This window comes from Staurois parvus, unplaced genomic scaffold (assembly GCF_062004578.1).
Source record: "Staurois parvus isolate SC_StPar_1 unplaced genomic scaffold, SC_StPar_1.0 ptg000287l, whole genome shotgun sequence".
Classification (NCBI taxonomy): Eukaryota; Metazoa; Chordata; class Amphibia; order Anura; family Ranidae; genus Staurois; species Staurois parvus.
The window spans coordinates 26,298,554-26,314,950 of NW_028318083.1; the positions used below are offsets into that span (position 1 = coordinate 26,298,554).

General features: G+C 39.4%; 1 protein-coding gene across 4 annotated transcripts in view; it reads right to left on the reverse strand.

Moving 5' to 3' along the window:
* The window catches only part of NFATC1 (nuclear factor of activated T cells 1), a 255,928-nt gene that overhangs the window by 83,143 nt on the left and 156,388 nt on the right, over nt 1-16,397 (reverse strand). The window lies entirely within an intron of this gene.

Consider the following 16,397-nt stretch of genomic DNA (forward strand, 5'->3'; position numbering starts at 1 on the left):
GGTTGAGGGCCTTTTTAACGAAGATTCTCTATTTATATTGTATATAACGAAGGGCCTTTTGCCAGAGTAAGTACTAGAAAAAATAAAATTTTTCTTACCTGTAAAACCCCTTTTCTTGGAATACATTACAGGACACAGGATAGTATTTTGAAATACTGGGTATACTTCCACATTTGGGAGACATGGACACTACGAAAGCAAAGCTGTAAAGATAACCCAGTATATCCCTCCTGCTCCCAGCATGCCTTAGTTTAGTATAAAGCAATAATAAGAGTGTATCAGAAGAACAGAGGAGAAATCTGTGTCCCATAATGTACTCTAAGAAACAGATTTTACAGGTTAGAAAAAAATCCTACAGGGCACATGATAGTATTCTGAAAATCTGGCATGTCCAAAAGCAGTCTCACTAATGTGTGGGTAACAAAAAAGCAAACAAAAGGCTAAGGCCAACAAGGAATAAACCAATAGGTTAACAATGGTAGCTCAAGGGTGCCTACAGTGCCAATGCATCAGTGTGTTTTGATCGGAAAAGGGGAAGCCTTGCTCCTGAGATCATAAACTTAAATGATAAGATGATTAATTCACCTAGCAATTGTGGAACAAAAAGCAGGTTGTCCCCTATGAAAAATTGCAGGAACAACAAAGAGAGAGTCAGACTGATGAAAGTGAGCTGTAACCAGAGAGAAAAACTTTAACAGTATACACCACATCCAGACAATGAAAGGAAAACTCTTTAAGATGTTTAGGAGCATACTAGAGAAATATTAGAAAAATATCCTGGTTAAGATGAAAGGAAGAAACAACTTGGGAAGAAAGGAAGCCCTGTACCTCAAAATCTTATTCTTATGAAATAGGGTAGGCAACTGGAAAGAGAGTAGACAAGTCAGTCTGGGTCAGCAACAAAACAGGAAATTGGTAGTAAAGCATAGCTCTTTTACACAAAGCAGGGTAGCAGTCAAGAAGGCACAACACCAACCACTTTCAGGGCCATACTTAAATATCCCTTTCTGTCAGAGAACATGCCCAGGATCATTTCAGGGAGTTCAGGAAGTCCTAGCAGGGATTATGCAAGTACCAATGAAGTACTTGTAGAGGTTCTACAAGTGCCTTTGGAAGTACTGGCAGGTATATTGAAAGTCCTAGCAAGGATTCTGCGGACAACTTTGGAAGTTCTGGTGCACTTGGTGGTTCAGGGAATCCTGAAACTGCAGAGATGAGAAAGTATCCTGTATGCAGAGATGGGTTGTGGGACACACTCCTAACAGCTGATCAAAATGAGTGAAGACCCTTTCAGGCTGAGGTCAGTCATTGTACAAGGCAAGTTTTGGACAGATGGCAGCATTCTTGACTTTCGTCCACAGAAGTGGAAAAAGAACTACTGCGGTCTGAGGATTGAGGACTTTTAGCCAAATTCTGACATAGTAGCAGAAAATTCATTGTTTGACACACAAGAGAAGTGGGCCACCCAGAAGGTGTTAGAATGGACCCTAAGGACGGGTGTCTGGGGGCAACAGTCTGGACAGACATCACCAGGACCCTCAGTGGAAACATTCCAGATCCCCACCTCCATTGTTAGCTGAGAATGAGTCAGCAGAACCACCAAGGAGAACTCCCTTGTCCTCTGAGGAACAGGCTCTGTGCAGCGCTACACAGAGTCTGTTCCTCAGAGATCTGTCCCTCAGAGATCTGTCCCAGGCTGGCAGTGTGGACACAAAGCTCAGGCTGTATTATCAGGTATCTCTAACTTCCCGCAAGCTTCTCACTATACCGGTGACATGAGCAGGGGATTATCTATGGAGAGTAAAGCTGGCCATAGCTGGATTGAATCTCGGCCGGTTCAGCAGAGACCAGCCAAGATTTGATCCATCTATGGGAAGGCTGGCACAACCAGCCTGTCAGTTTTTTGTCATGCTATTACTGTCAGTGGCTATAGCTGCTAGCAGTAATCATTGTGTTCTGCCAGCCGGCAGAATACAATAGCACTGCAGGAGAGATTTCACCATCAACACTGACTGTGTTAATTGGGGAATTGAGCATTTTTCTTTCCTTCCACCTCTCATAATCTATGGGCTGCTTCAGAGTGAAGATCTGGTCAACATTTATATCTCTGTTGGGGAAAACAGTGTTTTGATCTCTTATGATCTCTGAGGTAATTTTTTTTGAGGTGAGCAGATGTCACTGGGTGGAGTGCCTTGCCCAACACATAGTGGGAATCCGGGAGAGAAGAATGGTTCGCCTTGTTTGTGATTTGATCACTTTAGACTTTTCACTTACTGAATTTGCCTTGTTCATGTACAATATCACTCTTTTTTTACTACTTTATATGAGAAGTACTGCACTGACTGGCTGTGGCCTTATGTTTAGTATATGAAGATTGAGGACATTTTATGTTATATGACTGCAAGGGTTTTTTTGTTTGTACTTTTAACAGTAGCAGTGTAACCTTTGGGTAGTGCTGCACTGTTTTGTGATATTTATGTTATTGGGGAAGTGTGAAACCACTCTTTTAGTGTTGGCTTGCAACACGCGATTTATTTGGTTTTGTGACTGCACAGATTGACATTCCATGACTTATACGTATCCCAAAATGGTGCACACGTGCACAGTGAACTCAGCCTAAAAGGAAACTGCTCAGAATCAGTGAAGGAGCTTGAGCTGAAGCAAGATATATCATATATACAATACCCCCATATTTAAACAGAAAGTGACCCCCCCCCTCAACCCACCAGCTACTGCAAAGTCAAAGTTGGTGCTCTGCTGCTAAACCCCTAGGGTATCAAAGCAGCACACCTAGGCTTCCATTTAAAAGGTAACAGCCCTTACTCACCACGGTCGTCTATAATCCAGTGGATCCCCCAAGGCAGATAGGCAGGGTGTTAGTATCAAATGTTATGCAAACCTTGTCCATCCAACAGGAATAAACCTTAAGGGGTCCTCATGATCTGTTTTCTACCAGATGGATGGACCTTGGGTCTGGATCTGTAGTGCATGCTATGGTTATCACATGTTTAGGTAAGTGTTAAAAGAAGGATCCAGTGCCCAGAGGGTGACATTACAGGCCAGCCTTGTATCCTCCTCCTGGCAGGGTCCAGGTACAGTCCTCCAGGGAAAAGCTAACAAGTATCTGATTTAAAAGTTGCAGGGGCAAATTAAGAATATGGATAGAAGAAAAAATATCTTTATAAAATTTAAATGATTTGCTTTACTCAGAGCACGGAGAAGATGCCTGTTCTTCTGAGGACATTACCAAATAACTGTGTGGGAGAGGTTACACTAGGCTGTCCTTACAGCTTTGCTTTGTCAGGGTCCAGAAGTTGTGAACGTGACAGTATAATCCAGTGTATAGGAATAACCTGTGTTCAGTAATGTATGCCTAAGAAATACGTTTTTGTAGCTGTCCTGGAGTACAATTTGAGCTCTGTTTACAAAGCAGCTGACCACAGATCAGACTATTTTTATACTGTTCTGTTATCCGATTCTAATAGTCACAGTGGAGATGATTTACGAACACTGCAGAGTACAAAATCTGCATAGAAACCAATCAGCTTCCAGGTTTTTTTTTTTTTTGTCAAAGCTTAATTCAGCAAGCTAAAGTCAGAAGCTGTTAGGCTACCATGCACAGCTGCAGCAGATTTTGCACTCTACGGTTTTAGTACATCAACCCCAGTGTGTCTGCAGATGAATATCGTGGCCCTAGAGTGAAGACTGGGCCATTTCAGGTTATCCTAAGGTCAATGAGTTCTTCTAGCCAAGTGATACAGGTTGCTCACACGGGCTTCCCCAAAATTCTCTGTGCAAAATATAGTTACCCATTTGGATATGTTGCACAATGAGTGGTGGATCCTGTAGTTACGGAGGATAGACAGAAATCTTCTGGCCTATCGTTGACAGAAAAATATATAACCACCTTACCAGTATGAACACCAATGAGCAAATGATCTAGCAATTGTTTATAAACAGACTGCAAGGGAGTCATTTTCTGTATTAAGTGTAAAAGTCCTTTAGCAGTATATTTATTAACAGAACGGTTGACCATCTCTACAACTAAACTAACTAAACTCCCGGGACATCCTGGTAAACATACTATATGTTTTTAGGCTTATTTATGTTCAAAAAAAGTAAAAATAATGAAAACTGGCCGCAGTATTTAAAAAAACAAAACATTAACGCTGTCTTTGTTTTTGGCAAGTCATCCAAAATATTAACCAGCCCAAAGCTGTCATAGGCTACAATGGACGTTGCATGTCACTATGGAGAACTTACAAAAGCCATCAGTAAACCCACAGAGCATTTGCTCCCGCCCATTCTGACATCCTCAGGTCAGAGACAAAATTAATAAGGGTGTATTCACACCTGCAATTTTGTTTTTAAAGTGTAACTTCATCTTCTGGAAAGAGTTTTACAAATGGCTGCATGATCTAATAAAAGTGATATCTCGCTGGGACAGGTGAGTAAAAGACTGGCAGGGATGGTGGGGGTAGGGGCACCAAATAAATGTAACTGCACTAAGGGTGCAGTTGCCATTTAAAGATAGAAGGCATTTTCTATTTCCATCTGTAAAGTGCTGTACAATCAGAATCAGGGATAGCAGTATTCGTAGTATGACAGTGGATAAAAGGCTAGGAGACAATTATAACCCTGGCATTAGGTCCTATTGTTAGGTATTCTACTTATTTAGCTTAAAGGGAAAGTGTTTTTTAATCTTAATTGTATGAAAAAAAAATAATAAAGGCAGCTTTAATGATACTCAGTTTCCAACGTATGCTGGGCTTTCTAAGAAGAAACCCCAACGCCACCTGCATGCTTTCTTCGCATGTACTACATATTGACTAGTTAAAGCCTGATTAAAGTTTCAACTTTTTATATTCTCGAAGTCCTGCGATTCATAATAATATTATAATTATTCATGTTATGTTCTGACCTGTTTCTCTCAGTAAAAATGCTTACTTGCTCTCCCTCCCCAGTGTAGATATAGCTAAATAACAGTAATATAGAAGTGTCTTCTCACAAACTGTATTGCAGAGCAAGGGGGTTGGGAAAATGTCAAATCAGGCCTGATACCAAGTGAAATTTTGTGAATGTACTATTGGACTGCACAGTCATACTTAGACACCTTGCACAACTGCTGCAACAGGAAAGTGAAGGTAATACTATGAAAATGGAGGCTGTCAGTACAATCAAAATCATTATTAAATATCAATTTTTGTTAATTCATTTAGGTTTTAAAGTGGTAGTAAAAACTTTGGATTTTTATTTTTACCTACAGGTAAGCTTATAATAAGGTAATAGGTAAAATTAATATCTCCTAGACGTGCACTGCTTTTGACCGTGCTCCTTTTGACAGCCGACACATGCCCTCTAAGGGAAGCTGTGGCCTGGGAATCCAGGGAGTGAAATCATCGCGGCTCGGCCATTCAGATGGCCGGAGCTTCCAAACCTGTAAAGAAGACAGGGTGAAGAAGGAAGCCTTTGCAGCAGTGACAGCGTGCCGCTGGAGGGCTTCACTTTAAGGTAAGCCCTGCATAATGTGCGAATATGCATACTCGAACATTACGACATTACCTTGCAGGGGAAAACTTTTTTTTTTACTACGACTTTAGGATTTTCCTATCTCTGTTATAATTAAGAGGGTGTTTCTGCAATTCAGGTATATCTTTCACCCAACGCCTGCAGAAAGATGTCAACCAAAGCTCCAGTTACTGCACAGAGCTCCACCTGCAGGTTGCAAATGGTACATTTATCAAATTCTTATATAATATGTCAAATTTGTTTGGAAATGCCTACAGACACATACAAATGAACAAGGACATTCTCTAAAATAAATTAAAAAAACCAAAAAAATACAATATATAAAACACTTTAAATCCTCTATATGGTGACATATTTTAAAATGACCATTCCTTAACGTTAATAGTGAGCTAACCTTTATGAATTTTCCTTTTCATTTGTAGCCTTATCCACGTTCACATCATGAAAGCATATGTTGTGATGTGCAAAATAGTTTAGTGTTGAGATTGTAAAAAATGCATTCCCTATTGAGAGTAAGGGTGGATGTCAGTAGTTGTTACACTTCTTCCCTCACTGTTTCCATGGCTGTAATTATAAGCCTGAAATATATGTTACAGGAAGGTCAGACTAATGTGAAATGTCAGAGTTGCAAGGCAGTGTTGACTGAGCCTGTACTCAACTTTCATGGTTAAAGAAAGACATTTCTCTAGTGACCTTCTTATGTCACACATTAACATGTCTGTGTTGTTAGTCAATCAGTTGAATGGTAATGCAGACCTATCATTGTACATTATGCAGAGATTAGAACGCAGTCCAGCAGCAAAGTTACAATTTATTGAAATGAGCTGGCTTCAAAAAACCTAACGAACCAGAAATCTGTCTGTGTCACTAGGTGGAAGTTCACTACCATCTACACTGCGGCCAATTTACTAAATGTTGTGAACAATTAAATGCGAGCGGGGAAAAGATATAGAACCTCATAAAAGTGTTGGGCCTTGCCACCTGGATTTCCGATAGACAGGGTTTCTACTGACACAAAGACCTGACACTTAATGGAGATCTACTACTGCATGCTTCTTCCAATATACCTTAACTCAATCACAAAAGTCTCATATAAATTACATTGTGTAATGCCATTTCAGAAGCCATTTTCAAAATTTTTAAATCTGCAGCTTTCATTAAAATTATATAGGTGACCCTGCTGTAAAAGGTGCTTGTTTAGGCACTTTCTGTTACATGATGACAACATTCTGTTCCTGTTTCCTAACTGTGCTCCTGAACTGTCACACTGCCATATGGACCTCTGATGGAAACGTGGAAGTCTCAACACACAATGCACAGACAAAGTCCACTGCCTATTACAAACTAAGAAATGCCATGCAGCCATCTTTAAAGTGCATGCATCTAGATAAGAAAGTGGCTGCAAATAGGCTTCAGTAAATCAACAGTCTGGAAAAGCCACAAATCATTAGCCTGGGTTCACACTGATGCAGTCTGGAATTCACAGCGTTTTCTGTGCGAATTCCGCACCGCATCAGAATCGTACCCCGTTCAGGCGAACCACTGCAGGTGTGAATGTTAAGTTAACAACACCCTGAAATTGCTCCGCAAAACGTAGTGTGATGTAAAGAATCGAATTGCATAGGTGTTCTAGTGTGGACCCAATAAAAGGGCCTGCACTATTGTGGTGCGCATGCGGTGCAATTTGAGCCATACATAATGTATGAATCAAATCGCACCGCACACAATTCGCATGTTATGCGGTGCGGTTCCTGTGCGAATCACATACGATGTACTGCACCGCATGAATGTGAACCTAGCCTTAAAGTGGTGCAATCAAACAAGTTAGGGTTTACATCTACTTCAAGGGAGCTATATGGCAATATCTTGCAACTTTTTATATATAAAACTAAGTGAGCTGAAGTGCCAAAAGAAAAACTGCACCACTCCAAGCTCCTAAAACAACCTCTTGGAAAGTCCACTGCTGCAGGTGCAGCTCACAAGAACTCGTCTAACTTGATACATATAGCAAAATCGAAGAATGAGACCACACTTTATAGAAACCCTACTGGTATTTTTATTGGGTATAGCTGGCTGTTGACACAGTTTGTGCCCCTAGGCCACATCCCCAAGGGCAGGGACTATGTCAGCAGCCAGCTACACTCAATAAATTTACCAGTGGGATTTCCGTGGAGTGCAGTCTTGTTTTTTGCTTTTGCTAAGTGAATTGAAGTGCCATTTTCCTAGCAAAGCTCTTTTCCTAATGTGTTGTGTTACAGACAGTTGTTCTGCTGCAGCATATGAGAGGAATACGTGAACTGACTCCCATTCTTAACAGGTAGCAACGTTAGTATGTATATGTATATCATTATTGCCTGTAATAAAAAATAACTCATTAGTTAAAAATAAGACAATCAGTTTAACTGATACATATGCTTTACCATACGATGTTAGTAGCCATTAAAATGCCAGTGATGTAAGACCCAGTGCTAGGTTTTCATGTGACACTGTATAGCAAGGGAATAAAATTGTCACATTTCGCAATTATTACCAGTTCCATTCTCTAAACCTTGCAGGGGCCTTTGAAGGATGCATTATACCCAGTGAATGTTCATATTATTCTTATTGAGATTGCAGAACTGTAGAAATGCATATAGAATGTTCATTTTTATGCACGCAAACAGGTAAAAATAGACCATTCTATGGACATACAGTAGTGACAATGCAGGAAATTTACAAAAACAGGAGCACTCAGATTCTGGTGCAGCTGTGCATGGTAGCCAATTAGCTTCTAACTTCAGCTTCCTCAATTAAGCTTTTACAATAAAACCTGGAAACTGACTGTTTACTATGCAGAGTTGCACCAGATTTTGCACTCTCCAGTTTTAGTAAATTCCCCCCATTGTGTTATTATCCCTCATAGAAAAAGGCGGCCATAGATGGTTCGAATCTTGGCGAGTTCAGCAAGGATCGGCCGAGATTCAAACCATCTATAGGTAGGCTGATTGTAGCAAATTTGATTATGTGACTTGGGTACGAGCAGCCTGTCAGATTTTTCATGCGATTATTGCCATTATAGCAATAATCACTATGTCCCCCAGACAGGGACAGCTCTCCCCAGCATCCCCCACTGGGAGAACACAATAGCTCTGCGGGAGGAATTCCCCCATCAACACTGACTGCGGTTGCAGGAAAGAAAATCGCATCATCTGAAGTGTAAAGAAACAAGAAAGTAACAAAAAAAAAAAAGTTTTGGTCATCTCAACTATGACTGCTTTCATTGGGCTACAGCATTTATTGTTTTAGTTAGACAGCTACATTTCTATGCTAAAAATACAAATGAATCCATGAGTCCATGAATGCTGACAGCCTAGGACAGTATTAGAATGGGCTTTGTCTGAAAGGAAAGAACATATTTATTTGCCCTCAAATGCCATGTTGAATGAGTTTTCAGCTTGGTTTATACACAGCCACAGACAATGAATCCTGGATTGAGCTGAGTAGTTAGCTACAGAGGGGATAAGCTTCATAGCTGAATGCTCTGGCTCCAAATGTTTTAAGTGTGATTCTCAACTGCCAGTTTATTTATGCCTGCTGATTGTCATAGGCATGCGACTGCAAAAGATCTTTCAAGTGGCTGAAGCCTCAGCTATATAGGAATTTAAAAGTCTTTGGTCCAGTCTTGAAAGAAATATACCAGTTTATGGGAAAACAGTGAACCTACCTAACCAATGCTATGGGAGCATGTGCAAGCTGGTTAGTTAATATCATCTACTGTAGGCAGCAGAGATATTTTTCTGGGATACCTATGTAGAAAGTACATCAAATATTTGGAATCCAGTTGTGATGCACTAAAAATTACAGTCCGCAATGATCTTCTATAGCGTGTTTCATATTTTAATGTTCCTTAGGTGGAGGTGTAATGTTCTTCAAACACCCAATATACAATTTCTGAAATACCCATTGGTTTTTTCACAAGCTTGGTTGGTGTAGCAACGTCTAGAGTGAGGCCAAGATGTATATAAAGTCATGCTGCCTTTTTTCAAGCTTGATCACATTATTCAACTACATTGCATATCAGCTATTTTGTTGCTTATAGACCTTAAATTAAAAAAACACAGCTCCTAATGAAATTTTCTGGTTATTAGATATGTTCTTTTATTTGCTTTTTAATCCTGCATATAGAAGTATTTTTAAAAATCTTGTTCAAATAGCTGCCATTTGGGGTGCTCTAAAATATTTATGTGTGTTCCCAGGTAATATCAATAAAATCAACTTAGTGGAGCTGATATAGTAAGTAGGGTGGGCTGAGAATATGTATGTATTTTATATATCACAAATGTTTCAAGATAATTATTTTGCAATGTAGCATGGTTCACAAAAGGACATCTTTGTACTGGATAAAAGGTTACTGCAGCTAAAGTGACTGAACCAAATAGATCTATTCTTTGTAAATCACTGTACACTATGCAGGTGCTATGTAAATAATGGAAACAGAAATATTTTAGATGAATTTAAATACATTTACACATGCTGTAATTTGTCTGATTTATTTGATTTAAATTTGAGAATGAAGGTCAACTTACCAAAAATGAAGCATGCGTGCATTTTTTTCTAACTTATACTAACTAGCACACCATATTTAAAAATATGATGTAAACAAGCCCTTAAAGCAAACCTAATCATTCACAGCACAAAGAGTAAGTATCACATAATTATTTTCCATGCGCTTCCACACTACCCTGCTGGTCTGCTGGAGCGAAGGATCCTCTCCTTGCCCCTACATTATTGCACTCCTGCGGATAAGGCACTCAGGCATCAGGTGCTGCATTGTGAGAAGGCAAGGAGAGAATTAGGTTTGCCTTCTTATTTGGAAGTACCAGATTTTTCCCTGGCAAACAGGGCAGCAGGTGGGCAAGTGGAAGGTAAGCACCTTCCCTTCCCTGCTCTAAGGTGAACCATGTGTACTTTACCGTTAATGATTAGATAAATTAGCAAAAATGGAGGAGATCAGTAATCAGAACAATTGTTGGGTCTCAAGAGGCATTTTCAATTAACAGCAGTGAACTTGGGGTCATTAGTGCTCAAGTATTTTGCTTTCCTGCTTTGAATGTCAGGCCTTAGAAATTAATGCATTCAGGGTTTATCAATGTGAAGAAAAGAATTTCTTGTGAAAAGTAGATGAACAATATAGTTATGATCTATTATCCGCAAATATGTGTTTTAGCTTGAGTGAAGCTGAGGAGCAGAAAACGGTAACGGTTACCATGTTGGCACTATTACCCCCTTGAAATCCCCAGCCTGTTATAAGTAGATCATTTATAGTAAACCTATAGTATATCTTTTTAACACTTTTTATAGGCATGTGTGATTAACTAAGACCTGATCTGTTTTGCCAAAAACAGATCAGGCTGAAAATCCACAACTGATGCAAACTGTATTTGTTTGAATGCCGTTTTTCAGAATTGAATGGAATACATTAAAACTAGTAATATCTTTCTACAAACTAAAAAGACTACTGCTGAAAACTCCACAAATGCTACCATTACTATTGATTGGTCTAGTACAGTGGTCTACAAACTGCGGCCGAGGGCTAGATGTGGCCCTTTGCTAGCCTTTATCTGGCCCTTTAGGCACTGTTCCTAACACCGACACAAAAAGTGGGGCATAATTGCCCCAACTGACATCAAATATGGGACACTATTCTTCCCACTAATATGATTGATGGGGCATTATTCCATCCACTAACACCAATGATGGACCAATATTCTTTCCCTGATACCAATGATGGGGGCACTATTCTATCCACTAACACCAATGATGGGCAAATATTCCTTCCACTGATAGCAATGATGGGGCACTGCTCCTCCTCCTACTGACTACAGGCACTATGCAACTGAACACCACAAATGAGACATTGTTTACTCTCACTGGTGCTGGGCCTGGGACTTTTTCTACCTACACTGTCCACAATCCCGGCCCAAAAAGTCTGAAGGACAGAAAACTGACCCTTTTTTGGAAAGTTTGGAGACACCTGCTCTAGCAGTTAAATAAATTGATGGACAGAAAGCCTCACTATCATAGACTGCTATACTGAAGTGAAACTTATGGTTGCACATAGAACACTATGGTTGCATTACCTTAGAACAGAGGCCATATAGCAATATTTGTGCTGGGCTGGATTTGCTTATGTATAACTACTGGAAACTCAAACATTCTTTTTAAACCCATGGTTTTATTGTAAAGCCAAGAACAAAAAGAAACACAAGCAGGAAGTATTCATAATTATTAAGGATTACAGCCATGTTACCAGAGAAGCCATGTTACTTGAGGCCACATAAAAGGGGGAGGGAGATTACCAGAAGGGCCATGTTACCATGTGGACTGTTGTACAAAATAAGTCATGTTACCAGATGGCCATAACACAGAAGTACAATGCTTCAAAATGGGCCCTTTTACAAATATGTTATGTTACCCTAGAGGCCATGGCAAGATGTGTTCTAGAACCTTAGCAAATTGAAAGAACACTCAATGTAGGACACCAACAACAAGTAATTCTCTTTCTACATAGTTTTCCACCTCCATGTAGCAGTTTGCTTTTTGTTTTGGTACATGGAGCACCAATATAGTACACTAACAAAAGAATACGCATCCACATGTTGAAGGTCCAACTGGGCAGAGCTGTTACAAAATCAAAGTAAATTACTGTGTAGCTGAACATCTGGCCAAAACGCATAACCACATAGAGGAGTGGATTCAAAACAAAAATAATTTTCAAAAAATTACATCAAATAAAGTTTCTGTAATTATTTGTGATGTCATAGCCAAGGGAGAAGTAGAAGAAAGAAGGCATTTAAATGTATGAGTTTTTATAAATCACTAGTCAAACACACCCACTGGCATACAAATAGGTATTCTTACAGTTCTTTTTAATTCATGTTTATTTTATTAAAGCAGGTATTTCTAAGTATGCCCAATAAGAGTGTGCGTTGAAAATGCATGACTATTAAAAATTGCAGGTGACAGCTGATGCAGGAAGGCGGCTCTATTGATCTAAGCAAACAACAATGCAATGCAATGAACAGACCCATTGTTGTAATTCCACAATACAGTTTGTGTGCTCACAAATTAGCAGAACTGCATTATATACCATCTGGGCCTAACCACATCCACTCACAGTAACATGGTTAGCTAAGTAGTGCAGTCAGTCAGAGTTAGGCTAATTCAAATTATGATAAAGGTTCTAAACTTTCTATTTAGTTGAAAGCAACAAATAAATAACAATATCTGGAATTAATGCAAATGCACTTCAATACATGCTTCTGTATATAGTAATAAAAGTTCAGTTGCAAAAATATTTTTAGTTACAGTATAGCTAAAACAAAGAAGTAACCTAGTTTATTGTATGTTACATAAATAAAACCACTGTTTCCAGTTAGTGTAAAATAAATATCACCTCTGCTGTATATCATAGACACTGCAAATCCTTATTTTCTACAGGCTTTTGCTAGATAATGACAAAATATTACTTTTCTGTAGTTAAGAGAACTTGTGCTCAAAAGACAACAAAATTTACAATGTCCCATGTTTCCACCCCTAGGCTCTTGTTCTCATCAATGGCAGACATGTGATTCTACAGGTATGACCCATTTAATGTCCTAATTTTAAGTAGAACACTTACACTACATAAAACAGTATGGATTACCTGGCCTAAAACGGTTTATCTCAAGATTTTGAAAACCACATCTACATCCTGCTATAGGATTTCAGTTTTTTATTTAATTACAAGTCAAAATGGAGACATCATCATATCAGGTGTCTCAATTTCTGTCAGTCTTGATTAATAATATGTTCTCAAAAGAGACCATGTATTGATTTAAAGTCTGCTATAAGATCGCTTGTTATGTGCACATATTACTAGCAGTAATTATAGGAACCATATTTACATTGAAAGATGTAAACTATACAATGACAAAATAATGCTGTTAAAGTAGAATTGGATAAATCATTTTAGAAGTATACGTATGTAGTGATAAAGGAAAAGGGTTTGCAGTGGTTCCACCTACTTCTTTATTTCCTGTATTTTTTAGTTCTGACAACCTACACAACTGGTTGCCAATCACAGAGAAACTCACAGGGGGGGATTTCCTAAACCTGGAGCACTCAGAATCTGGTGCAACTGTGCATGGTGGTCAATCAGCTTCTAACTTCTGCTTGATCAATTAGGCTTTTGCAAAAAAAACAAAACAAAAAAACTAGAATTAATTTCTATGTAGAGTTGCACTAGATTTTAGTAAATAACACCCACAGTCTATTATCATTACCATAAACACGCAAAGCAATGATGGGTCATCATAAAAGATAGCATAGTCTGGAAGGGCTTCCCCTTTGGCACTGCAGACAATCCCATTTTTTAGATGGAAGCAAGAGGTTCTGAGGAAGGAGATATAGGAATGAATGGGGATATCAAAGTGTGTGAATTTAGAGAAGTATGACATTGCCATGTGAAAAGAGGCACATGTATGGCAGGATAGAGGGATCCTGTTAACCAGACTGGTATGGTCTGTAAAAGGGAAACCGATGTTCCTTATATATTCAAAAAGCTTCTGTGGGTCAGAGGTCCTTGCAGAGGTAAATAGGGAGACTAATATGTCCAGCTTCTAGCAGAACCATGAGTGAGCCATCTAGAGACTACTGCTTCCATATGGACTTAAGCATTAATGTAATTTTATTATTTTCAAAGATGAGTACCTAATTATGGCTTGCTATGGTTAAACCCTATGTTGTGATTTGGCATAAAAGACTGCCAATGCTCTTTGATGTCAGTATGAGTGTACCCCTACACTCACTCCCTCCTTCAACACTGTAATTAGTACCAGCAGCATACCAGTGTCCTTCTCTCCAAACTTGCCTAAACTATTTTTATGGCTTCCTCTTCTCTTAGCAACAGGTATTTGTATTAGATGGTTATAAGGTACATGTGAGCATTGGGTGATCAGACCTAAATATTGTTTAGGTGACTAGTAAGCCAATTCAGTCTTCAGCAAACTTTACCATTATAGCTGATGGTCATTTCTTAGCATTCATTCTGGACAAGCATTCTAAATATCGTGCATGAAAGTCTTTAGTCAGTTTTTTGTCCATTTAAATACAATGAAGTATCATCAAGATGACCCATTAAATCAGCTTTTTAGTGCAAAGCTGCTGAAAGGAACATCTGAGACAATGGCCCTGGACTGAAATAACTCATTTTATGCTTCAGAGTACACCTGCACCAAGTACAGGTTTATTTTACTAACTGCCAAGCTGTAGTGCAGGTACCGTAAGGCCTCTTTCACATGGACATTCCAAACAGGTCTGCTTGCCTGTTTTTTAGGTGGAATTGATGGGAACCTGTATTCTCCTCCATGGAGCGGTGGGTATAAATGGAAATGTGCCCATTTACACCTGCTCACATCCAATCTGATCTGCCAAAAAAGAGACGGATAGGCATCTGTTCCCCTTCTGTCCATCAGATCAGATGGCAGTCGGTTGGAACTGGACAGGTGGTTCGTTTCCACCTGACCACCCATAGAGGACAAAGGGCTGTGTCCCTTCTACACAAGTGAAATGGACATGGACCTGTCATCCACTTGCTCAGCGGGGATCAGCAGAGAGATCCTCCACTGAGCAAGCAGACCCACTGATGAGTCTGTCTCATGTCAAAGGGACCTAAGGTGCCTGCTCTTTTTCTTTCAATGCTGCTCTGGATTCACAATTGCAAACCCTTGGGACATGAGGGGCCAATTGCTGGGCTATCAATTGAAAGCAAGGGAAAGCCTACTCAGCCACGTGCAAGTTTCAACTTTCGGACAGTCAAAACTTGCATAGGAATTTCAGGGATCTCCAGTGGCAGGGGAACACTGGCAAGGTAAAAGCCAGATATGCTTGAATTTAGTTATGTAAGCCTTTATGGAGTTCAGGTATAACAGACTAGAAATACACTGTCTTATCACCTAACCTGTACTTGGATGCCAAGTGCAAAATGAATTCACCCATAGTGACACACACACAAAAAATTACCTAACCTACAGTTTTTAGATCAAACCCGATTGCTTTCAATTTTGTTAGTGGTTAGACAATGACCTTTCTCTGCACAAAAGTCATGTCCTACAGGTACATAAGAAGTGGGCTGAGAAACACCTAAATAAAATAACCAAATAAAAAATTAAAGAGTAAAAAATAAAACCTGGCAGTATTGCTCTATGGCCATTTGTGAAATGCACTGAATGGTATCAGCTTTAGTCACCACAAACTACTCAGCTGGGACAGCCAACAAATGAGGGTGTGGGCCTGAAATGTCAAAGTATAAAGAACCTATTCAGACAGCTTCCCCCACTCAGGAGCCCAGGCACAATGTTTTGGGTTAATGTACAAGTTAGCGAAGGAAAAGTTGAAGTTTCTGAAGTTCACAATCACAGCCAAACAAATGGCTGCAGGTGTTGCCTCTTTATTGAGACCAGCTTAAAACATTAAATGCTCCTAAGCTGTACTCCATCAGGTAAACCTGCATATAGCTTTATTAATGTTTGTATAACAAACCATGCATCATGGGATTAAAAGTGAGACCGCGCTGAAGGCTTTTGAAAAAATTGTGCCCATTCAATAAAGATCATATCCTAAACAGGTGCAAACATTTTCACCAGCCAACATTTCATGTGAAACATTACCAGTATGGAAAGTAAAAGTGTCAGTCATCTTCACAGGTCTTATTTATAGCAACTGAATGAAAGGAAGAGTGTTGTCCATAGCAACCAGATTTCAGATGTTATTTCAAGGGCATATTAGGCAACAGGCAAGCAAACTGATCAGTGGCTATAGGAAACACACCGCCACCAATTTTCTAACAA